General features: G+C 31.8%; 1 protein-coding gene across 1 annotated transcript in view; it reads right to left on the reverse strand.

The window, feature by feature from the left end:
- LOC129240064 (cyclin-dependent kinase 14) overlaps positions 1-13,888 on the reverse strand; it is a 288,617-nt gene that overhangs the window by 76,972 nt on the left and 197,757 nt on the right. The window lies entirely within an intron of this gene.

The following is a 13,888-nucleotide window of genomic DNA, read 5'->3' on the forward strand; positions in this document are numbered from 1 at the left end:
TGAGGAAAAGTTATTGTGGAAACGCAAAAACTATAAAAGACAAAAAAATGAAATAGAATTACAATTGCTGTCACAAACAGTTGCAAGGTTGTGAAATACTCGGGCGCAATGACATTTTTAAACCACTGGCAGGGATAAAAGAAAAAATAAAACAAAAATAAAAAATAAGAATCTCAAAAAATTAAAAACAACGAAGGAAAGTTCTATTTGTAGTTCGAGTAAAAATAATATACAAAAGTACAAATATGTATAAATAGATAAAAAAAAAATATGTGAAATTTGCTGTAGCCTCTTAATATGTACCTATATGAATCTGCGAAGTCTGAGTCATTTGAGGGAGCTACTAACTCGAATGAACACTAAATAAATTAATATGTTTTTTATTAAAATTTATTTTTATTTTTCACTTAAAAAATTTGAAAAAAACTTTGTTTTATTTTTAGTTAAAATATTTAAAACAAAAAAAAAAACAAATTGAAATAAAATAATTTTCTGTTTTTTTAAATGGAAATTATAAACAAATATTTTTTATTACAAAAAAAATTAAAAAACAGGGTTTATTTTTTATAAAAAGACAATTAAAAAAATTATTTTTTATTGAAAAAAAATTAAAACTAAATTAAATAAAAATTTTCTAATTTTTTTTGTAAGTAAAAAAATATTCTGCTTAAACATAAATTATAAACAATGAAAAATATTTTTGTCTAATTTCCTTTTCAATAAAAAAAAACATTTTTTTTAATTGTCAATTGTCAAGTCAAATAAAAAAATAGTTTTTATTTGCTATTGAAAAAAAAAATAGAATTAGATAAATATATTTTTCATTGCTAAAAAAAAAATTGTGCAAAATATATTTTACAAAAACAAAATTTTTGTACAAAACAAAAAAATATTTTATTAGAAAAAATATTTTTTATTTTTTCATAAAAAAAAGTTACAAAAATATAGTTTTTATTTTTTTATAAAAGAAAATTACAAAAATATAGTTTTTATTTTTTATAAAAATAAAATTAGGAAAAAATGTGTTTTAATTTTTATAAAAAAAAATTAGAAACAAATATTTTTTATTTTTTATAAAAAAAATTGGAAAAAAATATTTTTATTTTTTCAAATTGCAAAGAACTATATTTTATGAAAGATATTAGAAAAAAATATTTTGTGTTTTCAAAAAAAGTTGCAAAAAATTTTATATTTTTTAAAAAGCTTTTCATTAAAAAAAATATTTTTTAGGTTTACAAAAAATAAATTCGGAAAAATATGAGGAAATATTAGGGAGAAATATTTTGCATTTTTATAAAAATTTATTTCTGTAAAACAAAGAAAAAAGTAGTTTTTATTTTTATTAAAAAAAAATTCAAGAAAATAGTTATTTTTATAAAAAAAATTAGAACAAAATATTTTTTAGGTTTATAAAAAAAAAAGTTCGGAAAAATATTAGGAAAAAGTAGGAAGAAATATTTTGTAGTTAAAAAAAACAAATAAACAAAGATTTTTATTTTTAGAAAAAAATGAAAGTATTTTTTATTTTTATTAAAAAAAAATTGAAGGAAATTGTTATTTTTATTAAAAAACAAGTAGAAAAAAATACTTTTACGGTTTATAAAAAAAAGTTCGGAAAAATATTAGGAAAATTAGGAAGAAATAGTTTTTATTTTTATAAAAAAAAAAGATTTTTATTTTCATAAAAAAAGAAACAAGTATTTTTTATTTTTATTAAGAAGAAATTTGAAGAAAATAGTTACTTTTATAAAAACAAGTTAGAAAAAAACATTTTTAGGTTTATACAAAATAAATTCGGAAAACTACTAGGAAAATATAGGTAGAAATATTTCGTATTTAAAAAAAAAAAAAAAAACAAAAAAAAAAAAGATTTTTATTTTTATAAAACAAAGAAAACAGTAGTTTTTATTTTTATTAAAAAAAATTTTGAAGAAAATAGTTATTTTTATAAAAAAAAAATTTTAAGAAAATAGTTATTTAAAAAAAAAAATTTTAGAAACAAATATTTTTTAGGTTCATAAAATATAAATTCGGAAATATATTAGGAAAAGGTAGGAAGATGTATTTTGTAGTTAAAAAAAAAGCAAAGATTTTTATTTTTATAAAAAACGGAAAAAGTATTTTTTATTGTTTTTGTATTATTAAAAAATTTGAAGAGAATATTTATGCTTTTTTTAAATGCTTTTTTTTATAAAAACTTTTATTTTTTTTATAACAAAGTAGAAAAAAGTTTTTTATTTTTATAAAAAAAGGTATGTTTTAGTTTTATAAAAAAAAAGTGCGAACATTTTTTTTTATTTTTTTTTTTCAAAAAAATTTGTTTTTTAAACAACTAAAAAGAAAGTCTTTTTTATTTTAATTAAAAAAATAAATAAAAATTAAAGTTATAAGTTTTGCTTAAGTATATTTCATGCAAAAAATTAAAAAATATATAACCTAAACATTTAGAAAAATTATAAACATGTTAAAAAGTTCCACAATTATTTCACTCTATAAAAATGCGACATTGAATAAATATGAGAATTATAAAATATTTTTCAAAATCTTTTCAGTTTAAGTCTTCAAGCCTACAATGAAACCAATTTCCAGACAAATCGACGTTAATGTCCATAATACCCGAAACGCTTGATTCGAGCTGATTTGAATTATTCACACTGAAAGGTCATATCAATAAACTTAAGTAACATCCTGCATACGTATATTTTGTGAAGCATTTAATTTTTCTATTATGAGCAGACAGCCTTCTCAGTGAAATTGATTTGATTTATGTGGTTTTAAATAATTATTAGCACGATTCGGAAAATCTACACAATACGAAATTATTTAATATTCAATTAAGAAGACTACCTTAGATTTTCTTTACATTTTCACAGTCAGACAGCATCATTTTAAATTTTAAAAACTCTAAAAGCAGACTCTTCACATCTACAACTACAATTTACATAGATACATACATTTACCGCAACAAATCCTGCCGTAGATTGTTGTAAGTCGGTGAAATGTTGCGGTATCCAGTCGCACTCTAAGCGCAACGACAGCGAATAACGAAGCCTAATAGCCGCGTCAGAGTGAATACGTTACACCCGTAGCGGTCATGCATTGGATGCCACAATCAAAGTACTGCCGTATACAAATAAATCAGCTATCAGCTACTCTGTATGCTATACTGACTTCTTGCTGTACGGCAAGACGTGTAGCGCAAATGTGGTGCTCTCTATACAAATACCAGGAATCAATTTGGATGCCAGTCAAATGCGATGCCGCAACCCACTTCTGCTGGCGGGTATATAAAGCAAATTGCAACACGGAAGAATGGCGAGCTATGCGTTTCCGTTTGAATGGGTGCCGCCAATGGAAATCATCATTTCCAGTGTCCGGAAGTACAACGGATGATAGGATTGCCTAGTGCCGCATGCTTGACTTCATTCGAGCTCAACTAAAGCAAGTGGGCGAGTGGCAGCATGACGCGGTAATTGATAAACATATGTATGTGTGGCATGTTGGGCGAAATATATTTTTGTATGTATATTTTGAAAAAAAAAAAAAAGGAATGCACAGTTGAATTGAAGTAAATTTATATTTCACTATTTTTTCTCATAGAGCCTGAATCAAACAAGCGTGTGCTTGTACCATTCACTCATGCATATAGCCTTAACAAGCTCAACTAATTGTATGTATTCAAGTTGCCATAACGAAGGGCGCAGCGCCAAAAGCATGTCAGCGAAAGTAGCCAAGCAAATGTTGTGCCATCGGTATCGCCATCACCGACGACAACGACATCCATCCTCATTTTTATATGCCACAATTGAAAAAGCAAACGAAGAAAAGGTTACAAGTAAAAACTGAATAAAATGAATGAAAATAATGGCGTCACGACTGGGAGCATTGAATTGGAGCACAGCTGTTCAAAAGTTGGTCTAGGACATTACAAAGATTCGTGTCGCACTCATATGACTATGTAAATATACCAACACACACATACATATATTTATGGACATACACACTAGGGTGGTCCAAAAAAAATTTGTATGCTGCCCCCCCCCAAAATAGTAAAGAATGAAAAATAAAAAGACCCGTATTTTTTTTTTTTTTTAATCAGACCATATTTAATGGTGCCGCCGGGGCTTTGAAATATCCCATGTATTTTGCATGGGGAAAAAATACTTTTTCGTAGATTTCATGTAAAAACCTGGAAAATGAATATATTTTAACCGGATAACTCAGTTTCTCTTCATAATTGGTCAGGGAATAACAACCAATTATGAAATAATTAATTTTTTTTGTATTAACTATTTTCATAAAAGTAATATAAAATATTGATTTTCGATTTTTTCTTAGATTTTCGTTTTATGGGGGCTTTTTGGGGTTCTATAAAAAATAGTTAATACAAAAAAATTAATTATTTCATAATTGGTTGTTATTCCCTGACCAATTATGAAGAGAAACTGAGGTATCCGGTTAAAATATATTCATTTTCCAGGTTTTTACATGAAATTTACGAAAAAGTATTTTTTTCCCATGCAAAATACATGGGATATTTCAAAGCCCCGGCGGCACCATTAAATATGGTCTGATTAAAAAAAAAAAATACGGGTCTTTTTATTTTTCATTCTTTACCATTATGGTGGGCGGCAGCATAAACATTTTAATATAAATTTTTTCCCATGCATTTTTGGACCACCCTAATACACACGCACACATGCATGCATGACAACAAATCTGCACACTAACCTATTTAAACAAAACGACAGCCAAAGAAAGGCCACACCTAGCGCACACACCTTTGAGCTGTAAATGGACGTGCAAAAATGTGGATACGTGCAAGTTCATAAGCGACGCTACCGGGAGCGCCTAAAAATATGCAGTCAGCAAACTAACGAGGCTAACAACAAAGTGAAAGGTGGTATTAGAGTCAGCGCATAAACATACACCGTCGTGCCATATGTACGTAAATGTATGTGCAGTAGATACAGTAAGCAACAGAATATTCATATTCATACATTTTTCGCTGTTTAATGCAGAGTTACAAGAACAAGAACATTAATATAATATGAAGTGGTGTTGATTTAAATTCAATTGAAGTATAAACAATTTAAGAACTTAGACTTTTTGGGAGGTTAAGCAATTTGGGCGCCATCATCTGCCAAAGTTTGAACGGCGTGGAAAACTCTATCCTATATCCAGAAAAAATATTTTAGAAAAATTGCGAAATTATTCAAATTTTTGTTGACAATTGCTTTGTACCTATACTAGGTTGTTCAATAAGCGTCACAGTATTCTCTACAATGGAAACAATCAAGTATCGTTCAGTGGCTGAATTCTTAATTTGGGAAGGTTTAAAAGCAAAGACGATTTGTGAACGAATATTGAAAGTGTATAAAGACCTTTCGTCATCAAATACTACTGTAAAAAGATGGTTTGCTGCATTTAAACGTGCTCGTACAAGCCTTGAAGATGATGCACGTCAAAGACGTCGAAAAGCAGCAACATCACCAAAAATATCGTATTAGAAAATCGTCGAGTGTCTGAAAGAGATTTAGAAAAAGCCGAAGGCATTTCATTGGGCAGCGTAAGCAATGTTTTCACTGAAGTATTGGGTTTTAAAAAGTGTGTACAGGAATGAAACAAAAACACATTCGAATGCGACTTTCTCAGCTACATTTAGAGCTTTTTCGAAAGCATAAAGTGGATTTTGTGCAACGATTCTCCACTATGAATGACACCTGGGTCTACCACCATGATCCGGAACCAAAACAAGAGGCTAAAGAGTGGTGTGAACCTGGTTCTTAGGCTCCTAAACGAGAGCCGAGAAATCGGACAATTCATGCGGTGTTAGCATCAGTTTTTTGCGATGCGAAAGGAATTTTGTTTATGAATTACTTGCAAACTGGTAAAACAAGAAATTCTGAATATTCTTGTAACCGTTTAGATCAGCTGAAGGAAAAAAATCGTGATAAAATACACAGTTCGCAAAAGAAAAAAATTATTTTTCATCAGGAAAATACACCGCGTCACAAGAGCATTTTGTCAATGACTAAAATCCATGAATTAAAGTTCGAATTGTTGGTGCAGCTAATGTATTTACCAAATTTGGCCTCCAGTGATTTCCATCTGTTTTCAGACCTAAAAAAATGCATGCATGGAAAGCGTTTTTCCTCAAATGATGAGGTCCTAGCAGCTGTGGAAGCGTACTTTGCAGCCCTTTCATATTCTCACTTCAGGAATGGAATTCAAAAAATGGAAAATCGTTGAACCAAGTGTATTTATGTTCAGGGAGACTGAATAGTAAAGTGTTTTTCCAACCATAAAATTGTGTTTTTCTTATCGAACCGCAAAACTTATTGAACAACCTGAAATACAACAAATCAATTTCGTCTGCGAAGTGGATTGAATCTAGCTAAATGTCTTTTGAAGAACGATATATAACTAATTAAATGACGACAACCTAAAGTTTAGATGTAACACCTGGATAAACTACATTTTGAGATATGAAAGTTTATTGGCAACTTTAAATATAAATCAAGTTCAAAATAACAAATACTATAGCTTAGGTTAGGTTGAAGCGGTTGTTCTGTGGGACACACTCAGGCTGATAGTCCATCGTGATGCCGCGTTAGGAGTTTGTTCCTATCTCTCCTAAAACCCGTGTGTGCTTTTCAAAAATGTTAGAATATCTCTGATTTTTGCAGAACTGAAAACTTCCAACTCATTAAAAAATTGTCTAACTAGAATAGTAAACCTAAGTCTAGATAGAGCAGCACAATGGCACTGCAGGTGCGAGATTGTGTCTTCGACCTACTCCTCATCTAGACAACTTCTACAGAAGTGATGTGTTTACACCCATACCTTGGGCGTGTCTACCTATTTGGCAGTGTCACATTATGATTAAAATCAGTAATACTAAACGGGTTTCCAATAAGAGGTGTTATTTTGATATTCAAAGAAAAATGCTATTTTTTAATATAAATGATCGGATGTTTATTTCATTATAAAGAAGAAGGTATGCCGTTAGTAGTGGAAAATAACATCCGGCAAATGACCACCACGAACACGCTTACAGGACAATATCTTTCTCATGAAATTTTCCACAATCGAATTGCAAAGTGGCTGCCCAATGTCCGCGATAGCCTCACAAATTCCATCTTTGAGGTCTTGAATCGACCCTGGGCTGTTGGCGTAAACCTTCTCTTTCACGTGGCCCCAAAGAAATGAGTCACAAGGTGTTAAATCACAAGATCTCGGTTGCCAATTGTGATCACCTCTTCGAGAGATAACACGGTACGGAAACTTTTCCCGTAAAAGATCAATGGTTTTATTGCTTGTGTGGCATGTAGCGCCGTCTTATTGAAAATAAATGTTGTCCAAATCAATTTCATCCAATTCCGGCCATAAAAAATTGTTAATCATCTCTCGATAGCGATAGATAACACCTGTTATATGTCAAACAAAAAAATGCTCAATTTTTTATTCTATTAAATTCGTTAGTTTGTAAACCAAATTTTCGCCTTTATATTTTGTTTTTCATTTCTTATAATTTAAAAAAAAAATATTTATTCACATATTTTGTTCCCTCAATTAATTTGGAAAATTTTTTTATACGGTGTTAAAGTTTTCCTCTATAGAAAAAATGTGCTTCATTTGGAAGAAAATTCACAGTACCATAAAAAAAATGTTAAAAATTAATGCAATTTTTGAAGCTTATAAAAGACTTCCTGGCGTGTGCTTCATAAGGGAAGAAAATTGTCAACATCGCATGCAATAAAAATCTACATGATTTTTAAGCAACTTCAGACTTAAAGTTTATTATACTACAATTGAATGGGCTATAAAACTGCATACTTACAACTGAATAATGTTTGAATTTTGTAAAATTGTGGTGAAAAAAGTGTGGCACTTTGATTTATCGGATTTACCGTTTCCATATTGTAGAAATTTACTTTGGAAAAAAAAAAGAAAATAAATAAATGTCGGCATCATCCGCATGTGGTTCCAATAAAAATACATTTGAAATTTGAAATTTTACTGTAAATTATGATTAAAAAGTTTGAAATTATGAACCTCGATGATTTAATGAACATTTTTTGAACTTTGTTAAATTTTAGTGAATTTCGTACAAAGTGTCGAGCTTTGATTTATCAGCTGCTCGTTATACAATAAAATATACCTTAATAAGAAATTTACGAAAAATAAACCATGCGAAATATTACGAATATTGTAAAAAGATAAAGTGCCTTAATTGTATAAACAAGAATGTATATACCTAACCATCACTGCAACTGCTGCTGTTGCCACTGGGTCACCCAGTAACCTGAAGAACTTTTGCGTAATACAAACTAAGTACCATGAAATGTTGCAAATCGACTGCAAGCGCCGCATATTAATTGTTATACATATATACATATACACACATACGTATACGTTCAAATAAATGGCAGTGTATATGTATGAATGTACGCACACAAATTGGTTCACCACTGCCGGTGAGGTAAATTGAAGCGCATTGAACTGAGCAACAGCCGCAGGCGAACACAAGTGCACATAGTGCATTATATACAAACATATAACCAGCCAATCCGACGCCTGCTGTGGCGAGTAATGGCCAACCAACGCCCGCGTCCAACACCGTAGAGTGCTGGTTTTACATCATTACATCCATTCACATATCCCTCCACTCGTGGCGTAGGAGATAGCTCAATTCAGTGCTGACCTTTCTATTTTCTCTGGTTTTCGCTCACTTTTATTTGACTGCGCTAATTACTTTTTAATTTATGTGCTTTAAGACACATACATACATACATACATACGTGCATTCATATATTTGTACCAATGTACACCTGTGTTCACATTAATAGCAGTGCGACATATTACAAAGTTTTCAAACTTTGCTTATTTTTCATTTGACTCTTTAAAGCGTATGAACCCATATAGGGTGTTGTAGTTATGATTCAATTTTATTTCCAAATTAAGTATTCTAAAATAATTCAAACTCTTTTATTCCACCAAATATATATTTTGGGATAATAAAACACAAAAAAAATGTTCTATGATTTTATGTCATTTCGAAATAACCTTACTTTCGTGCAAGTGGGTGAAAAAGCAGAAATGAAATGCGAGTGATTCATTTTAAAAAAGGATAATATAGTAAAACGTAAATACTTTTTGACAAAAAGAAAAAAAAAATAATACTTTCATGGAGTCTTTATACTCATCTTTCCCGTCGGATAATAATTTGTCCGCTTTTAAACTGTTTCCAATATTTTATTGGGTATGAGAATCAGTTTCCTTCCTTTCCTAGCCAAAGTTAGGAATTATTTAAACAATTAAATAATACACGAGATTATATGAATTATGTGGCATTGGAAGCTACAACCTTACTCCATCTTTCAGGCAGCTGACGAAAAATTCGAGTTCTTTTGACTTCATCCATTCATTGAGCTAGCTTGTTTGTTCGTTTGGTGACATGTAAGATGCTTCTTGAACGGCAGAAAAGAAAAAGTTTTCTGCATCGCATCGTCACTGGCGATGAAAAATGGATCTATTATGATAACCTTAAGCGTCGAAAATGTTGGAGCCTGCCAGGTGCACCAGGTCCATCGACAGCGAAAAAAAATATTCATGGTTCAAAGGTTATGTTGTGCATCTGGTGGGATTAGAAGGGTGTCATCTATTATGAACTCTTTAAACCATCTGAAAACATCACTGCCGATCTTTACCGTCTGTAGTCAATGCGTTTGAATCGAGCTCTCAAAGAAAAGCGGTCGGAATGGGCCGATAGACATGAAAAACTGATTTTGCTGCCAGGCCAAACGTTGCTAAATCGGAAAGATGGAGTAAATTTGTAGCTTCCAATGGCACACACTTCACATAATCTCATCTATTATTTAATTGTTTAAATAATTCGTAACTTTGGCTATGAAAGGACGTAAACTTATTACCATACCCAATAACAAAAATGGCATTTCTTTGGATCTCTTGATTTCTTAGGCTGCGTTCCGCTGAAAGACTTTGACATTGAAAAACCTAAATTTATATATCTGATATCTGAGTATGTTCAACAACACCACAAATTAAAAACTTTTAATGACTTTTAAAACGTTCTTTAAATTTAAAAATAAAAATAAAATTAAAAAAAATAAATTTTTTTTGTCTTGAAATTTTATGGACTAATAAAATGCAAAATCATTTTTATATTATTTATTATTATATTTTAACTAGTCTAAAACTCATTATTTTAAAAACATATTGCACTAGAATTTTTTTATGCCAGTATGCACTAATATTTTACCTAACAACTCGCTGATGTCTGGGCGGGCAATTGACATTTCATAGGGCATCGCCGTCTTAAAAATACCATTTGCTAAAATAAGAAAAAGATAGAATACGAACTGGTTGAGCTGCAGAAGAGTGAACTGGTAGTATTCTAATTCACAACTAGAACTTTTCCCTGCAGGGTATTTCCTCGTACAATACATTCGAGGCTGCAACAGAGTTCGCGCACTGGTTCTCGGTGCAGAAAGGTAATATATATTTCATAGAGATTTTACACTGACGAAGGAAGCATATTTATTTTGAGGTTGCATACTGGTATTCATACAAATAAAAATATTTATTGCTTGCTATTTGCTATGACTAGTTTTGGGCTACTCTGTGAAATTTTCTATTTTTTCGGCGCTTCGCTAGCTGTTTGTTTGCTTAATTAGTTTTGATGGCTTCTGGTGGTCAAACAGAGAACATACAGAAATACTTTTTTTATTTAATTGTTTTATATAATATATTTATACATGAGGATATGCACAATTCGCGTTTAGTTGGCTTATCAAAATTTATAAATTTAGAGAGTAGTGTAAAAACGGCCCAAAGGGAATTGAATGACAATTAATAATTTAGGAACGTATAATGAAATTTTCTGCAGAAAAAGGAGCATTTTAAAAACAAACACAAGGCAGCTATACTTGTGCTCATATAATTAAGTTATTCCAAAGTACAAGGCAAGTATTTCTTAAACAGGCGAAAGGTGGAAAAAAAATGTAAGAAAAAATATATTAAATTAAAAAAAAAATTGTAAAATTGATGTTAAAGTTTAAAAGTAATAAATTAGATTTAATCAATTGTAATATTTCCTTTACCAACTTCCTTGCAATCCATATTTGTAACTTCAAGAAATCTATATTAAAACTAAGTTACCTACTTTTCAATAAATCCCTAACTAAATACATAAAACATATTTTTTGTATAAATAATATTTTACTAGGAACGCTCTACGACGCATTACCACTGCACATCTTTTGTTCATGCAACTGAACGACTGGAACCTCACAATGATGAGTAGTGATTTCATTCCATTCGTGCGTAAGAATTTACTATAAAGGAACCTGGTTTTCGTTGCAACTGCTATCTTTATAATGCCACACAGAGTTTCTATAGGGTTTAGGCCTGGACTTTGTGCCGGCCACTCAAGATATTTACTGTACTTAGCACAAATCTACTCCTTTGCGATCCGTCGCTAATATCCAAGACAGTCGTTGAAATACCGAAGCCAGTGGCCAATTGCCAATTAAATGAGTTTCCAAATAAAGTAAAGAATAATGATAATAAATAATATAAAAAAAAAAAATTATAAGAAATGCATAGAATTTTTTTATATGAAGAAAATGCCTAACACCCTCAAGAGAAAATGTTGTAAACATTTAAAGGCTTTTTTAACAACTTCAAACTTGCACTTTATTAATAGGACTATGAATAAGTTCGTGCGGTTTTTTTCGAAATTTGAAACTTTATTGACGTAAAATGGTTACAAATTTAATATTCAAAGTATTGTCCATCGCTTACTACTACTTTTTCCCATCTTTCTGGCAATTCACGGATTCCCTTTGTGAAAAATTCGGTCGGTTTTGCCGCAATCCACGAATCGATCCATTTTTTGACTTCATCGTAATTACGGAAGTGCTGGTCAGCCAGGCCATGTTGCATCGATCGGAAGAGATAGTAATCGGATGGCGCAAGGTCTGGACTATACGGCGGGTGGGGTAGGACATCCCATTTGAGCGTTTCTAAGTATGTTTTGACCACTTGTGCAACATGTGGCCGAGCATTGTCATGTTGCAAAATAACTTTGCCGTGTCTATCGGCGTATTGCGGCCGTTTTTCTCGCAGTGCTCGGCTCAAACGCATCAATTGTCGTCGGTAGACATCCCCCGTAATCGTTTCATTCGGTTTCAGTAGCTCATAATACACAACACCCAGCTGGTCCCACCAGATACACAGCATAACCTTCAGGCCATGAATATTCTGCGCCGACGTCGATGTTGAAGCATGGCCAGGGTATCCATACGTTGCCCGACGTTTTGGATTGTCGTAATGGACCCACTTTTCATCGCCAGTCACAATTCGATGCAAAAAACCCTTTCTTTTGTGCCGTTGAAGCAGTTGTTCGCATGCCATAAAACGGCGTTCAACGTCTCTTGGCTTCAATTCATACGGCACCCAAAGGCCCTCCTTTCGGATCATTCCCATGGCTTTTAAACGTTTGGAAATGGTTGATTGAGCAACTCCCAAAGTTTTTGCAACCTCTTCTTGCGTTTGAGCCGGATCTTGATCGAGCAATTCCTCCAATTCGGTATCCATGAACTTTGGCGGCGCACCCTCGCGTTCTTCGTCTTCCAAGCCAAAATCACCACTTTTAAAGCGTGCAAACCACTTCTGGCACGTTCGCTCAGCTAGAGCATGCTCACCATAAACTTCCACCAAGATACGATGACTTTCGGCTGCTTTTTTCTTCATATTAAAATAATGAAGAAGAATTCCCCGCAAAAACACATTACTTGGCACGAAATTCGACATTTTCAAGTGTGGTAAAAATATTGTTGTTTACGCTTCAAATAAAAAACTTATACTGACGTTTGTGCCTTACGACAGTAGCTCTCCAATGAATGTTTGGAAATGTGGATCGATGGAATAATAATCAAGTTACGCCATCTGTTGTAAAACCGCACGAACTTATTCATAGTCCAAAAATTTAAAAAATTATGAAACAGCAATTTTGTCTTAAAATTCTAATAAAAACCCATAAACAATTTTGTGGATTTTTTCTAATTTTAGTATAAAGTTCAAATTCGGGCTTATATGGCTCTATGCTGAGTACACAGACAATGACATTGGCATACCCTTATGTACAAACTTCTAAGGTACTTATTTTTGAGGAAACTGTAAGAGCAGCTAATGAAAGATGACGTAATGAAACCACCTGCAGAATCGCACGACGATTTTGGCCGCTTCTCAATGTTAAACGCATAGAATCTCTACTAAGCCAAAATAAGCATAGTTTTAGTGCACTGATTTCTGTCAAAACGGGGCACTGCCTAATAGGCAGACACGCCTAGAGGATGGGCGTGGAAACACATGATGCAGAAGCTGTTTCGATGGTGAAGAGACCTCGCACCTACTGTGTCATTGTCCTACTCTATATAGACTAAGATTTACCATTTCAGGTAGACAATTTTTAAATGGATTGGAAGATCTCAGTAATGCAGAAATCAGGGATCTTTTAAAATTTTCGAAAAGTAAACACTGGAGAGATATCGAAAAGTTCATACGCGGCATCACAAAATCTGAGTGTGTCCCATTCTAAAAAAAATAATGGGCATTAAAAAAAAGAAGAAAAATATTCAAAATTGGTCAAAATATTAGGTGTTATAGTTTTTTTGTGACCTGTAGTTGTAGAAAAATTTGTCCATAGTTATATCGGGGTTTTTTCTAGCTGCAAGAGAACTATCAGTATCGATAACTATGGTTTGACAGCTTAGATAGGCTAAATCGACTGACATTTCTGTTTATTTAGGTTTAACAAGTCATTATGAAGAACACGTCCAAATTATGGAGATTTACTCAA

The sequence above is a fragment of the Anastrepha obliqua genome, chromosome 3 (genome assembly GCF_027943255.1).
Source record: "Anastrepha obliqua isolate idAnaObli1 chromosome 3, idAnaObli1_1.0, whole genome shotgun sequence".
In the NCBI taxonomy this organism is placed as follows: domain Eukaryota; kingdom Metazoa; phylum Arthropoda; class Insecta; order Diptera; family Tephritidae; genus Anastrepha; species Anastrepha obliqua.